General features: G+C 41.9%; 1 pseudogene; it reads left to right on the top strand.

Moving 5' to 3' along the window:
* Positions 1-8097: 8097 nt before the first annotated feature.
* Positions 8098-11539, top strand: part of LOC101439363 (E3 ubiquitin-protein ligase RNF10-like) — a 44629-nt pseudogene continuing 41187 nt past the window's right edge.

Below are 11539 nucleotides of genomic sequence, written 5' to 3'. Positions count from 1 at the left end.
ATCAGGGTGGAGATTTGTTAAAAACAATTGGAGCTGTAATCAGTCTAATGTAGTGGGAAAAACATTCTTTCCTTTTTTTTTTTGGCTCTGCCATCTCAACATCCAGTCCCACAGCACCCAGCTCATTTAGAGGGGGGTGATTTCCTTTCTGAACCCAGTTTCAACAGCCGGGCCAAGTCAAACTTTCTTTGAGAGGAACTCCTCTCAAAGCCTCATGCTCAGTAGTGTGCAGTCCACAAAAGGAATGTTCATAGGCAAAAACTAAGGGGAAGACGTCTTATATATACTATAAAGTTATATAGGAAAAAGAAAGCTTCAAGCAAAATTGAATTTTATTGCATGCAAAATTATGGAACCCAAGTATTGCATCAAAAATTTAAATGTTTGCTTAAAAAAAAAGTGGAAGGAAACACTGGGAAATGTTCTGTGGCTGTGAGGTATGATGGGACGGGAATGAGCTTTGGGGCCAGCTGCCTGTGCTTAGATACTGTCTCAGCAGTGTGGGAGCTGAGAAAATCTCCCAGTGCGGGAGATGTCGGCATCTTTATCTGAACACGGCGATGATGGTGCTCCGCTCTGAGAGTTCTCGTGAAGATAGAACCAGTGATACACAGGAAACTCCTAGCGCCGTACTACTCATACAAAAATTTTCTACCATCCTTCTGTTGGGTACACTGGGTCGTTTTCTCTTTCTACTGTTCTGCATTTTCTAAATTTTCCATGATGTGCATATTATCCTTTTTTATGGGAAAAGGTACGCTGAAAATACTTACAACAGCCATATGGTCCATGTTATGCGGACCTTTCAAACAGCGTAATGTGACTGGTGCAGTTCACCCAGATCGGATGTCAGAGCTGGAGTGGGAAGAGATGGTTATTGAAATCTCTAAAGGCATCCTACAGCTCTAGTAATAACTGGCCTAAAAATGCAACCATTTTATCCTGGCAATGCTCAGCCTCAGACCTCAATCTGCCACTTTGGAGAAAAGGTTCCATGTCTTTGTTACTGACGACTACTCCAGGCAGCTCATTTCAGGGATGATATGGACTCCACAATGATGCGAGGAACTTTGCTTTCTGCCTTGAAAGATGCCCCAGCAGGCCCCTTGAGAGAAAGGAGACTTCCACCATATGCCCTGAAATGACAACATTCCTCTCATCCAAAGTTTTCATTAGCATCTTTTTGAAACCTATTAAGTCTTTAGCAGCGGCTTCCAGGAGTCCCACCTGTTTTCCATCAGGATTCAACCATAAGCCAGCACAAACATGTGTGATAAGTTGATGCTAAAATACCATGACACACTCTTTGGATTTACTAGCATTTAATAAATGAAGGAGAAAGCTTTACCTTTTATAGCCCTGAGCCTTCCGGGCCCAAAGCAGACGTAGCAGTTGATTCCTGCTAAGTATTCATTACTCGCTGCTTTCAAATCCAAAGAATGGCCATCTCAGATTGCTCTGCTATGAGGGTGGGAAGAGTCCCTTCCTTAGGGTGGCAGGTCCAGTGTCCTCAGCCCTGCCTGTAGATCAGTATCAACTGGGCAGCTTTTTAAAAACACCCATGCCCAGGTTCCAGCCCCAGAGATTCGGATTTATATTGGTCTAAGCTGGGACCCAGGCATCCGTAATTTTTAACAACTCCCCAGGGGCCTCTTATGTACAGACAAGATTGAGATCTCTTAAAAATGATTTGGACCGTGAGCAATATAGTGTAGTTGGAAGAACAAGAAATTGGAGATAGGAAGGAATGAATTTGAATTCACTCTCTGAAAAGGATAAGCTGAGCTATCTTAGGTTTCTTAAATTCTTTGAACCTCAATTTCTTTATTTGAAAAATGGGGTTACTAATATCCATTTCATAAGGTAAAGATCAAGTGAAATAATACACGTGTACCGCAGAGTACCAGATCTTATATATGCAGTAGGTATAAATTATTGTTATTAACGAGCTGAATGTCAGGTAGCCATTTTCTCAAAACCAAGATTCCTTAGGAGAATATAGTAATTCTGGCATCATCCTATAGGGATGACAAAGCCTTTCTTCAAATCAAAGTGCCTGTCATATAAGGGTCAGTTCAACATTGTACTGGAGGTTCTAAGTCAGTGTACTACAGTCAAAAAAAGAAATAAAATGCAAAGAAAAAGATAATGTCTCTCTTTGCAAATGACATGAATGTCTACATTTTCTATATAGAAAATCCCAAGGAATCTTTTTTTTGGTATTTCCTATTTTTATTTTTAAAGAAGCTTTAATTAATCAATCAATCAATCAATCAATCAATTAATTAATTAATTCCTCCCACCCCGGTTGTCTGCTCTCTGTGCCCATTTGCTGAGTCTTCTTCTTTGTCCGCTTCTGTTGTTGTCAGCGGCATGGGAATCTGTGTTTCTTTTTGTTGTGTCATCTTGTTGTGTCAGCTCTCTGTGTGTGCGGCACCATTCCTGGGCAGGCTGCACTTTCTTTCGCGCTGGGCGGCTCTCCTCACGGGCGCACTCCTTGCGCGTGGGGCTCCCCTGCGCGGGGGACACCCCTGCGTGGCACAGCACTCCTTGTGTGCATCAGCACTGAGCATGGGCCAGCTCCACACGGGTCAAGGAGGCCCAGGGTTTGAACCGTGGACCTCTCATGTGGTAGACGGACGCCCTAACCACTGGGCCAAGTCTGCTGCCTAAAGAAGTTTTAGATTACATAAATGTTATACCAAAAAAATAGGGGATTCCCATATACCGCACCCCTTCCCCTCCCACACTTTCCCCCATGAACAACAACCTCTTCATTAGTGTGGTACATTTGTTACAATTGATGACCACATATTGAAGTATTGATGCTAACCATTGCCTATACTTTATATTATAGTTTACACTTTGTACCACACAATTTTTTTCAGTTTGACAAAATGTATAATGGCCTGTATCCATCATTGCAATGTCATGCAGGAAAATTCCAATGTCCAAAAAATGCCCCATGTTCTTCCCTCTCCCTCCCCTCAGGACCTCTGGTGACCACTCACTGCCTTTATATCAATGATACCAGGTCTTCCATTGTTAGAAATATAATAAGTCTATTTTAGTCCATGGCTGCATTCCCCCCTTATGTTTGTTCATTCTTCAGTCTTGAGGATTTGGGGATGGTGATGTCCACTCTGCTTCTGATTGAGAGGGGTCTTAGATCCCATGAGGCAGATGGCTGGAACTGTCTTGCTTGCAGTTGTAGATGCTCTCTGCTTTTTGGGATGGGTGTTGTCTACCATCATCCTTTTGTTAGTTGTCCTAGCGGAGTCCAACAAATGGAGAGTAGGTGTTAGCTGTAACTCTGCTGAGATTCAGGGCTCACCCGGCATATAACAGACCAAAGATATAAGTCTCTGGACGAACATTTAATACTCATAGTGTTAATTAAAGATTGAAAAAAAAGGGGACAGAAGAATCATGTGTAGGGAAATTATAAATGAGTCTAACTCTGTTACATTGGGGAGCATATATTCCAAGGTAAGGCCCACTGACAGGGTGCCAAATTCCTGAGATTGACTGCCCAGCCTGTAATGTCTGGATGTCTCCAGAGCCCTCAGGAGCCCGCTGTTTGAGGCACTGTGTACTGTGGCAGTCAATGAGATTCTGCTGAGATGTGCATAAGCGTAACCTCTGGAATGACCTCCCCACTCACTTTGAAATCTCTTAGCCATAAAAACTCATTTGTATTTAATATTTCCTCCTTTTGGTCTAGGTCTTTTTCCAAATGTATTGCTACTTGGAGCTTGGTAGTAATCCTTGGTGCCAGGGAGGCTCATCCCTGGGAGGAATGTATGTAGTGTGTTTATATGAGGAGTTTGGCTTAGAGAGAGGCCACATTTGAGCAGCAAGGAGGCCTTCAGGAGGTAACTCTTAGGCAATATGTAATACTAGGCTAAGTTTCAATTTCACAAGAAGGTGGCTCTTAAGTACAACCATCAATATCAGGGGCCTGGCATAATTGTCCTCCTTCGCTAGGTACTACCCATTACTTGGGGGTTAATGACGCTTGATTACAGAATGTAGCAGGACTTCCCAGGACGGGAATTCAATATTTTTTTGGTTATTTTGTGGGTCTCCGCCCACCAAGACCACCTGAAGATATTCATATGCCTTAGAGGCATGCCCTAAGTGCACCTCTCCCAATGCATGCCCCCATCACCGACACCCCACACTGGTGATCCTCCCCTGCCACAGCTGTGACCCTCCTGCGCCTGAAAGCCTCCCCAAAAACAAAGGAAAAAAGTACAAAATAAGAATAATAGAAAATTAAAAAATAAATAACAGATAAAATACAAAAATAAAAAATAGAAATAAAAACTTTTTTTCATTATGTCTTTCATCGCCATACGATCTGTAATCTTTTATGCACAGTGACAATTTCTTCCATATGTTTCCCCAGTGTCTATTTTTTTTCCCCTTTATCTTCAAAGAAGCTTTAGGTTACAGAAAAGTCACATATAAATATAGGGGATTCCCATACACCAAACCCCTTCCTCCTCTCCCATTCCCCCTATTAACAACATTTTACATCTGTATGGTACATTTGTTACAATTGATGTACAGGAATTGAAGCATTGCTACTAACCATGATCAATGGCTTACATTATGGCTTACATTTTGTACTGTGTACTTTTATAGGTTTTGACAAAATTTAAAATGGCCTATATCTGTCTTTGCAAGATCATGCAGGACAATTCCAATGCCCTAAAAATGCCCTATGTTCCATCTATTCTATTCCCTCCTCCTCCCCTTGGAACCTATGGTAACCACTAAGTTTCAGTTTTTGAAGAATAAGGTTCATAGTTACAAGCAATAATATTGAGGACTTGACCTATTGGTCTGTTTTCTTCTATTAGGCACTGCCTATGTTCTTGAGAGATTCTTGCCCCTGTGATTGAGAATATAGCAGGGCTCCCCAGGATGGGTGTTTAATATTTTCTCCTTTATTGTGTGGGTCCCCACCCACTGAGATAACACACTATTACAAGATGACCACTTACATAATCCATAGAAGCTTGCCCCAGGTTTGCCCTATCCTGCATATACACGCACCCCTGAAACCCTACACCAGCAACCCTCCCCTGCTCTATTTGCCAAAAGAACATCACCAGCATTGTAGTTTTAACCACAGACCTACAAATCCCCAGAGTTCATCTGTTCCTTCCTCCAGCCCTGCCCCCAGTTTTATGGATAGTCCAATCCAACCCCCCACCCTACTTACCGCACATTCCAGAACCATCGACCCCAATCACATCCCTGCACCACCATCACCCCTATTCACTGTCCAACAACCCCCTTATCAAAGATTTTGCCCATATCGAGCATCAACTCACCATCCTTTACTCTTTCTGTCTCCTGATAACCTATCTTCCAGACTCTAGCTCTGTGAGTCTGCTCAATTTGCTTAAGTCATACCAGTGAGGTCATATAATATTTGCCCCTCAGTGACTGGCTTGCTTCGCTCAACATAAAGTCTTCAATATTCATCCATGTTGCCCCATGTGTTAATATTGCATTACTTCTTACAGCTGAGCATTATTTCATTGTAGGTTTATAACATGATTTACTTATCCATTCATCTGTTGAAGGACACTTGAGTTGCTTCCAACTTTTGGCAATAGTGAATAATTCCACTACAAACAATGGTGTGTATATGTCTGCTCATGTCCCTGCTTTCAGTTCTTCTGGGTATATACCCAGAAATGGGACTGCTGGATCATATGGCAGTTCAATTGCTAGCTTCCTGAAGAACCTCCAAAACATCATCTACAATGGCTGCACCATTCTAATTCCCACCAGCAGTAGATGAGGTTTCCCTTTCCTTCACATCCTCTCCAACACTTGTACTTCTCTGTTCGTTTTTTTAAATACCACCAGTCTAATAGGTATAAGATGATATTTTATTGTAGTTTTGATTTGCATGTCCTTAATAGCTAGTGATGTTGAGCATCTTTTCGTGTGCTTTTTAGCCATTTGTATTTTTCTTTGGAGAAGTGCATATTCAAATCTCTTGCCCATTTTAAAAATGGTTTGTTTGTCTTCTCATTTTTGAGGTGTAGGATTTCTTTATATATGCTGGATATTAGGCCCTTATCAGATAAATAGTTACCAAATATTTTCTCCCATTGAGTAGGCTGCCTTTTCATTTTCTTGACAAACTCCTTTGAAGCACAGATTTTTAAATTTTGGATGTCCCATTTTTCTATTTTATCTTTCATTCTTCATGCTTTGGGTATAAAGTTTATGAAACCGGGAGTGGATGTAGCTCAGTGGTTTGAGCGTCTGCTTCCCACATACGAGGTCCTGGGTTCAATCCCTGGTACCTCCTTAAAAAATAAAATAAAATAAAATAAAATAAGAGGTAGATTTAAAAAAAAAAAAAAAAGGGTCATATAAAGTTTATGAAACCATCTTCTACTACGAGATCTCTACATTACTACTACAATTCCCTACATTATCTTCTAGGAGCTTTGTGGTCTTGGCTCTTACATTTAAGTCTTTGATCCATCTTGAGTCAATTTTTATATAGGGAGTGAGATGGTGATCCTCTCTCATTCTTTTGGGTTTAGATATCCAGTTCTCCCAGCACCATTTGTTGAAGAGGCTATTCTGTTGGAGTTTTATGGGCTTGCTGGTCTTGTTGAATATCAGTTGACCCTATAAGTGAGGATCTATATCAGAACTCTCAATTCAGTTCCATTGGTCAGTATGTCTATCCTTGTGCAAATACCATGCAGTTTTGACCATGGTAGCTTTGTAGTATGCTTTAAAGCCAGTAGCAAGATTCCTCCAATTTCATTTTTCTTTTTCAATATGTTTTTGGCTATTCAGGGCCACTTGCCCTTCCAAATAAATTTCATACTTAGCTTTTCCAATTCAGTAAAAAATGCTGTTGTAAGTTTTATTGGGATTGCATTAAATTTGTAAATAAATTTGAATATGACAGATATCTTAATGATATTTGGTCTTCCAATCCATGAACATGGAATATTCTTCTATTTGTTTAGGTCTTCTTTTATATCCTTTAACAATGTTGTATAGTTTTCTGTGTACAAGTCCTTTACATCTTTAGTTAAGTTTATTCCTAGGTATTTGATTCTTTTAGTTGCTTTTGTGACTGGATTTTTTCCCCCTTGATTTCCTCTACAGATTGTTTATTATTTGGCATATGAAAATGCTACCAATTTTTGCTTATTAATCTTATATCCTGCCACTTTACTGAACTTGTTTATCAGCTCTACAAGCTTTGTTGTAGCTTTCTCAGGGTTTTCTATGTATAGGATCATGTCATCTGCAAATAGTGAAATTCTTACTTCTTCCTTCCCAATTTGGATGCCTTTCATATCTTATTCTTGCCTAAGTGCTTGAGCAAGTACTTCTAACACAATGTTAAATAAGAGCGATGACAGTGGGCATCCTTGTCTTGTTCTAGATCTTAGAGGCAAAGCCTCTAGCATTTCATCATTGAATATGATGTTAGCTGTGGGTTTTAAAATATATGTCCTTTATCATGCTGAGAAAGTTTCCTTCTATTCCTATCTTTTGAAGTGTTTTTTATCAAGGAAGGATGTATTTTGTCAAAAGCTTTTCCTGCATCAATAGAGATGATCATGTAACTTTCTATCTATTAATGTGGTGTATTATTCCATTGATAGATTTTTTATTTTTTTATGTTCAACCATCCTTGCATACCAGAGATGAAACAACTTGGTCATGGTGTACAATGACGTGTTGTTGAATATGATTAGCAAGTATTTTGTTGAGGATTTTAGCATCCAGTTTCATTAGAGAGATTGGTCTGTAGTTTTATTTTCTTGTGGTGTTTTTATGTGGTTTTAGTATTAGGGTGATATTGGCATCACAGAATGAGTTAGGCAATGTTCCCTCCACTTCTTTTTTTTTTTTTTTTTTTTTTTTAAGCATTTAAGCAGGATTGGTATTAGTTCTTTCTGGAATGACTGGAATAATTCACCATGAAACCATGTGGTCCTGGGATCTTAGTTGGGATATTTTTTAACCCTTAAATTTTAATTTTGGTAACATATATACAGCATAGCATTTTCCATTTTAACCACTTTCAAGTATATGGTTCATCAACTGGTGCTGATAGTCTCCTTGGCAAAGGAAACTATTTTCCAACCTAGGAAGGTTGTGCTAGGTCTGCAGTGGATGAAGAAATCACAGAAGTTTGTTCTGTGGCTCTCCTTCTCATCCTCTTGCTCTTCCTCTGGTAGAGGAAGAGAAAGCTGCATCTGATCCAGAGCTGGGGGGCTGTCAGAGTCCTATAACTTGGAGTTAGCAGATGACAGTCTTGGGGAAGGGATCATTTGTACTAAGTCCAGCCAACAGGAACTCATCACCAAGGTAGGCTTCACACACCTGAATAACTCTCCTTGTTACTACTTTCACCAAGTGGAGGATGGACACCACATGTTCCTCCACCCTGTGAAAGTGTGCTTTCTTGTGTGGGAGTCAGGCGGCCTGAAGCAGAGCCTGGAAAAGATTTCAGCAACTGTGGTGGAGGTAGCTGGGTACGCCATGTCTGAGCATGTTCGACTGTCACACAGATAACTCTCACTAGCTGCTCACCTGTGAGTTCAGCATCTGTGAACTGGCTCAGCAGCCTCCTGTGGTCTCTAAGGAAACCCGAGAGATGGTCTCAGATGACAATGAGAAGAGAAAGCATCAGCACCAGAGGAAGCCTCCAGAGGAATGTTGCCGAGAGTGCAGGATTAAGATGGAGATCAAGAAACAGGGCAAGGGGCGGCGGACTTGGCCCAGTGGTTAGGGCGTCCATCTACCACATGGGAGGTCTGCGGTTCAAACCCCGGGCCTCCTTGACCCATGTGGGGCTGGCCCACACGCAGTGCTGATGTGCGCAAGGAGTGCCGTGCCACGCAGGGGTGTCGCCCCTGTAGGAGAGCCCCACATGCAAGGAGTGCGCCTCATAAGGAGAGCCACCCAGCGCGAAAGGAAGTGCAGCCTGCCCAGGAATGGCACCGCACACGTGGGAGATGACACAACAAGATGACGCAACAAAAAGAAACACAGATTCCTGTGCTGCTGACAACAACAGAAGCAGACAAAGAAGATGCAGCAAATAGATACAGAGAACAGACAACCGGGGTGGAGGGGAAGGGAAGAGAAATAAATAAATAAATAAATAAATCTTTAAAAGACAAAACAGCGCAAGTACCTAGAAGTCCACATTCCTCTAGAGGATCTAGAGCAGTGGGTGGCCTTCAATTCCTACAGCTGCTCCACTGATTCTGCTCTGGGTCCCACCAGCTCTGAAGGTCATGGAGACCTCGCCCTTTCTCTTCCCAGCAGAAGTCCAGGTCAGAGGCAGAATTTCTGCTGACCCCTCTGTCACCCACTGTCAGTCAGGGCAGTCCCTCATTCTGCCTTGGGAGTGTGGAAGAAGACTCTCCCTTCCCTTCCTTTGCTCAGATGCTGAGGGTTGGGGAGGCAAAACATGTGTGACCCCGAAGAGCTCCAAGAAAGATGAGAACAGCCAGGTTCCTCCTGCCCCGTGGACAGCGATGGGGGACTGATAACTCAGACTGTTCCTGTGCCCTGTTTCCAAAATTCCTTCAGCCAGGCTAGCGAAGCAGCCCTCATGAAACCAGACACACCAGCTACTTCATACCCCGCGTCTGAAGAGAAAAGAGGAAAGAAAAGAAAAAAGCAGAAACAGAAGCTCCTGGTCAGCACCTCAGTTGTCCACGCCAAGGGACACTACGGGTCCAGACTACCTTCCCCATCTTTTTTTTTTTCTCCTCTTCTTTCCTATGCTGTTTGGCTTGCTGTTATAATTTTAAAGTATTTGAGTCTGAACAGATTAGCTGTGGGAAGGGGAGGGGGTTACCACAACATGAGGGGGACCAAGGAAATTTTAAATACAGTGTCTTTCCAGGCTTCCCATTCTTACCAGAAGTATTGACACTCATGCGAAATTGCTTCCTGCTAAGGTTTTTAGTTCATTGCCAGGTTGGTCTTTTTGACCCGTGCATAATTAGTTTTTGTCAACCCCAAATAAACTTGAGTCTCCTTGACCTCCTTTGGTGCAGCCCGGACCAGAGTGGTACAGCACTGCCTGCTATGACATCACGTGTTAGGGCACCATGGTTTGAGATTACCTGGAAGTTTCTTTTCAAATAGTTTACATCTTTTCTACCTGTTCACGGCTTTCTTACCTTATTAAAGGAACAAGGGGATGGGAGTAAAATGGATTTAGGACACAGGAAAACAAACAAACCAAAAAGCTCCAGCACGTCGTGCACACTGCCCGCACCAACGCGGATCCGCCGCGTGTACACGTACTCCAGAGCGGCTTCCGCCGTGTTGGGTTTGGCCTGGGCTCCAGCTCCACTTGTGCATCTCAATCCGCCCCAAGCAGGATTAGTTACAGTCACAGTGCTGTTCCATCAACATGACCAAAAGCTCTTTGTCACCCCAAACAGAAACTCCGCACCTATGAAGCAGTGACTTCCTTTCCCTTCCCCAACATCTGCCCAGGGAAACCCCTAATCTACTTTCTGTCTCCATAAATTTGCATGTTCTAATTATTTCAGATAAATGAGATTGCACAATATTTGCCCTTTTGTACGTGGCTTATTTCACGCAACCTGATGTCCTCAAGGTTCATCCACATTGCAGCACATGTCAGAACTTTATTCCTTTTTTAGGGCTGAATAATAGTCTATCCTGTGGATGGATCACATTTTTTTCTCCATTCATTTGGCTATTGTGAATAATACTGCTATGAACACCAGGGTACAGACATCCACCCAAGACCCTGCTTTCAATTCTCCTGGGCACATACCCAGTGTGGGATTGTTTGGTCATAAGGTAATTCCGTATTTAACGTTCTGAGGAACCACTAAACTTTTTGACAGTGGCTGCACCATTTGACATTTCCATCAAGAATATGTGAGGGTTCCTATTTCTCTGCATCCTCACTTGCTGTTTTCCATTAAAAAAATATAGCCATCCTCTTAGGTATGAAATGGTATCTAACTCATCGTGGTTTTGATTTTCATGTTCCTAATGGCTAATGATGTAGAGCATCTTTTCATGTGCTTATTGGCCATCTGTACATCCTCTTTGGAGAAATGTCTATTCAAATTTCTGCCCACTTTAAAATTGGGTTGTTTCTCCTCTTATTGATGAGCTGTAGTTCTTCATATATTTTAGATATCAAGCCCTTATCAGACATATAATCTCTAAACATTTTCTCCCATTTTGTAGGTTATCTTGTTACCTTCTTGATGAAGTTCTTTGAGACACAAAAGTTTTTAATTTTGATGAGGTCCCATCAAAAAGTGGCTTGTGCCACTGTTATAAAGTCCAAGAAATCATTGCCTAACACAAGGTCCCAAAGATGCTTCCCTGTATTTTCCTCTACGATTTCTATAGTTTTAGTTCTTATATTTAGGTCTTTGATCCATTCTGAGTTAATCTTTGTATGTGGTGTGAGGGAGGGGTTCACCGTCATTCTTTTGTACGTGGACGTCCAGTTTTCCCA

The sequence above is a fragment of the Dasypus novemcinctus genome, chromosome 3 (genome assembly GCF_030445035.2).
Source record: "Dasypus novemcinctus isolate mDasNov1 chromosome 3, mDasNov1.1.hap2, whole genome shotgun sequence".
Lineage (NCBI taxonomy): Eukaryota > Metazoa > Chordata > Mammalia > Cingulata > Dasypodidae > Dasypus > Dasypus novemcinctus.
The sequence above is the reverse complement of the archived record's forward strand: the minus strand, read 5'-3'. Positions and strand labels throughout refer to the sequence as shown.